We start from the raw sequence: 5,377 nt of genomic DNA, 5'->3' as shown, positions 1-5,377 counted from the left end.
AAGTTTAAAAAACCGGACCGGTTCGATTTTTATTTCTTTTAAACACCTCCCACGAAAACGATGTCGTTCCCCCACTCTTCTTTTTGGAAAAATTAAAACCCTAACGGAGCCCCATTCCCCTTCACTCTCTCTGACTCAATCTCACAACTCACAAGTCACAGAGGCAAAGCTCTCAGCATCTCATTCTCTCACTCAGTTTGTCACCGCCACCGCACGTCGCCAATTTCTTTGCATCGTCTTATCGTTTCCTGTGCATCTCCTTCACTGCGCCATCACCTATGTCTGCGGTTCGCCTTCACCGCGTTGGCGCATCTCCATGCTCTTATGCGTCTCTGTCATCATCGTCGCGTCATCGTTCGGCGTGGCTCTCTGTTGCTTCTGTCTCCCCCTTGTCAGTTTTTTCTTAGTCATGCTTGGTCACTCTATTCTTTGTGTGTGTTCTGCCTCTGCCTTGTGCCTGTCTTGTGCCTCCTCTGTTTCTGCTTCTGGCCCTCTCCATCTCATGCCTCCTCTGACTTTGGCTCTGTGATGGGAACAGATTGAAACACCGTGAGATAGTTCTGATTCTGGACTTCTATTTTTTTTATTATTGTATATTGATTTTTAAAACATGATTGTTGTTGTTTAATTGTAGATTTAGAATAAATATATTGATGTTTATTAGAATTTATATTCAGTGACATTTTAAAGCAAATTTGAAACTTGATTGTTGCTTGTTTAATGTAAATTTAATACTTAATTGTTATTGTATAGAATACTTGATACTTGATTATTGTTGATTTAATATTTGATTGTTACTGATTTATTCTAAATTACCATATTAATATTGATTATTGCTGTTTTAATGTAGATTTAATACTTGATTGTTATTCTTATTGCTACCGTTACATGAGTGTTTAAATATAGATTTAATGCCAATCAGAATTCTTTTATTAGTTATTTTTAGAAATTAAAATTTGTTGGTAGAATGTTAGTGGAGATATTTTTTTTAATATCAATTTAATGTTTATTAATTGATTATTTTATATTTTTATTTAAATGGGACCGGATTAATCGGTTCAACCAGTAACTCAACGGTTGAACCAGTAACCCAGTGACCCAATAGCCTGATCGAGTCGATCACCAGTTCGGTTCTGATAACTATGCTTCGTACGGTAGGTGGATTGCTAAGTGTTCCATAACGTCAAAAAAGAATTGAGGGAATATCTTCTCTAGCTTACTAAGTATGATGGGAATATTCTTGTCTATGACTGTAAGATCATTAGTAGTAAATTTTGTAGCACATAACTCCATAAAGAACTCACTTATTTCTTCTGTGAAGGATTTCCAGATATGGGTTGGAAGTTCTCTGAATGCAACAGGAAGCAAAGACTCTATGAAGATGTGACAATCGTGACTTTTTAACCCAGCAAGTCTACCCTGTGACACCTTTGCACACTTGCTCAAGTTAGATGTGTAACCATCAGAAAATCTTAATCTTCTAATTCACCTACAAATATTTTGTCTCCGATCCTTCGTTAGAGCGAGCACCGCCTTTGGCTTAGCCCACCACCCGTTATCAAGTCTCTTTAAGCTCAGATCTGGCTGCTTGCAAATGTCCACCAAGTCTAACCTAGCCTTATCATTATTCTTTGTTCGCTCATCATCCATTACTGTGTGCATGATATTATCAAACACTTTTTTTTTTCAATGTGCATCATATTAAGACAATGTTGAACCAAGTTATCTTTTCAATAAAGCAACTCCCAAAATATACTCTGTTTAGTCCAATTATGCTCCATGTCATATCTCAGAGGTCTCATACCTGCCCCATTATCAACGATCCTTGGGTGTTCTACTAACACGATGCCAAACTTGCCTACCACCCAATCTCATGGGTGCCTCTTATTGTTCAGTTGTATTCTTTTTGAACGAGTCCTTGTTGCGCTGAAAAGGATAATTCATGTCGAAGAATCTTTGATGGCAATCAAACCATGAATTCTTACTGTCATTCATCAATCAAAATACCGTTGTACCCTCCATACAAATGGGACATGCTATTCTGCCCCGAGTGGACCAACCTGACAACATCCCATATGCAGAAAAGTTGTTAATGGTCCACATCAACATAACATATAGTTGGAAGTTTGTTGTCGAAATATCATATGTTTCTACACAATGGGTCATAACTCATCCACTATGGGCTATAAGAAGACATCTATTTTGGCCTTAGGATTGTTGGAACTAAGCATGATGCAAGTTAGGAACATCTATTGGTCTTTATGCACATTTCAGGACTTATGTTATAAGGTATCACGACTACAGGCTAATAAGAGTATGCGTCATCGAAATTGGATTTTGGTGAGAACCCATCAGAGCATAAAGCTAGTCTAACGTTTCTCGGCTTATTTTCAAATGTCAGATGGACCCAATCAAAATGCTTCTAGGCTTCTCCGTGTGACGGATGCATCATGGTTCCATCATCTCCCTTATTGTTACTATGCCAGGTTATATGAGGAGCCAAACTCATCGATGCATACAATCATTTCAGCCTAGGGATTAAGGACAAGTAGTGTATCCATTTCATTGGAACTCTCTTTAACTGGCATTTATCAATCTGTTCTCTCTCAACTTGGGACCTCGGTGATCTACAGAATCTGCATTCAGTTAGGTCTATATCACTCTTGTAATACAGCATACAACTATTCAAACAACAATCAATTTTTACCAAATTTAGACCCAATTTCGAAACTAACTTCTTTGCTTAGTAGTGGTTTTAGAGGATGCCAGTGGTCCTAACAGGTACCAGTTCGTTGCAAAGGGTGGCCCACTTATCAAAAGAATCTTGGGTTTAATTTGACTCTGACTTAATATTCATCATTCTAATACATGCAGACAACTCTAACTAAACGCACCCCTCGAATAATAGTTTCGTAGCTGATTCTAACAGATGATAAAATCTTTTTGCCTTCGGGTTAGGCTCTTATTCAGCCTTGTCAAATTCTGTAACACTTGTTGCATCAAACACCATCTGTTGTATCTCTCTTGGTTATCTTCCCAAGTCATTTCTTCCATGTTTAGTTCTCTCACCACCCGAACCCTCGTTGATCGACAATCGAACTTATTCAAATTCGAGGCAGATCGGTTAATTCCCTACTCATTCACTTGTTCGTGTTCCGTCCACATCCAATATCCATTCTTAAACTTGTTACGATAGAGGTGAAGTGTTATATCCGCAGGTCCTAACCACTTAGTCAACCGATACTTTTCACATGGACACCTAGATACCCCTTCAGACCTAAACGGTTCCATGCTGAAGACATGCACAACAAACACGTCAACCCCCTTAAAGAATTTAGGTTTTAAATCTTCCTGTGCACCTCTATCCCTATCATACATCCATAGACGATGACTTGGAATCATATTGAAACACATACCCTAGAATTCAACGAACAATAGAAATTATTAAATTTTTTAGAAAATTCGGCAGAATGTACCTTATAATTAGAATCTTCCGCCAAATACAATTATTGTTTTCTGACAAACCAAACACATTTTAAAACAAATTAAATGAAATTTCGACAGAAGTTTTCCTTAATTCAGAGACATCCGTCAAATAAATATAACAGTTTTCACAGAGGAAACAGTTGCATGCATAAATTAGAACAAACACAAATTCAATAACACATCAAATCCTAACCGTTCTAGTGCGTAACCCCTTATAACTCTACAATTTTTCAGCAAACAAGAGTTTCAAGAAGACACCTCTACATGACGTTCTCCCACTTCTGTCCTAAAATGCTATCATAGGAAAAGTAAATCCAACATAAAACTTAAATAATTGATTATAGTTAGAGATAGAAAACCTAACTGAAACACGGATGTACAGAATATGGAAGAAGCGAAATTCAATTAATCTTAGAGAAGCAACATCGTCCTAATAAAAAAGAAAACTTACTAAACTCACAAGGTGAAACTAATTAATTCAACAAACTACACAAAGTCTTCCAATAATATCGAGCACTCTTATTCTCACCCTACTTAACCTATCTTAACTTAATTTAATTTCTATTCATATTAAATTAACATAAGAAATCCTAATCACAAACTTCATTACCCTAATTTAATCAATAATTTGATAATAAAAAATACATAACAAAATCCTAAACTCACAAAAAAATCTTAAAAAACTAAAAACCTTAATCACAAATTTTATTTCCCTAATTTAATCAATAATTTGGTAAAATACCTAACAAAATTCTAAACTCACAAAAAATATGAAAAACCCTAAAAAAACTATACTAAATCCTAATCACAAACTTCATTACACTAATTTAATCAATAATTTCATAAACTACTTAACAAAAAATCCAAACTTACATAAAAATCTTAAAAAAATAAAAAATATGCCAAAATTATCTCTGATGGTGGTTGTAGGATGGTGGAGGCGTGGTGGTAACAGCAGGTGGCAGTGACCACGAATGCAAACAGCAGTGGCATTCCCGATGGCTCCAGCAGTGACCGACAGCTCCAACGGCGACGACAACAAAGGCTCCAGCGGGAGGCGGCGGGACCGGCAGCTTCAGGGCCGACGGGAGAACACGAGAGGGGAGAGAGAGAGAGAGAGAGAGAGAAGAGAGAGAAAGTGAGTGAGTTCGCATAAGTGAAGAGGAGGGGATTCATGTTTGAATTTTATCCCAATATTATTGTCAGAACATTTCGATGGTAAATTGCGTAAACGCAGCGTTTCACTAAAGCGAGTTACCTTCGGCAAAATTCGACAGTAGATCCGCTGGTATAGTTGCCGCCACTAAAATGATATTTTGCGCCACTTATAACCGTCGAATTTAGAGTCGGAATATAAAATCCGATAGTAAACAATTTAAGGAACCAAATCTAGTTTGTATCCGACACAAAAATCAACGCTAAATTCGACGGTAATAGACGCTGCTAAATATGATAATAATTCCGACGATATTTATCATGTTTCTTGTAATGTACAGAAAACGTCCCATATGACCTAGTACTGTTTTCTTTCATCATTTTTCTTGTCCCACCAAAATTGCATGAATTTTTTTTAATGTCTTCTATTAAAAATTCTGAGAGTTTAAAATAACTCAGTGTATATGTTGAAATAGCGATTGCCACCGCCTTAACGAGGACCTCTCTCCCACTCACTCACTAATAAGAAATTCCTTTTTTTAAACTCGCAATTTCTTCTTAACTTTTTCAAGTATGTAGTTAAATAAAGCCTTTTTAAAATTTTGAATCACAGATAATAATCCTAAGTATTTATCTTATCTACCCACATAAAAAACTTATAAATTTAAAAATAATTAATACATTGAGGACGATTTTAAGAGAACAATAAATATTAAAAATAATTTTAATTTTAGCC

The sequence above is a fragment of the Arachis ipaensis genome, chromosome B03 (assembly GCF_000816755.2).
Source record: "Arachis ipaensis cultivar K30076 chromosome B03, Araip1.1, whole genome shotgun sequence".
Lineage (NCBI taxonomy): Eukaryota > Viridiplantae > Streptophyta > Magnoliopsida > Fabales > Fabaceae > Arachis > Arachis ipaensis.
This window is presented reverse-complemented; position numbering follows the sequence as displayed.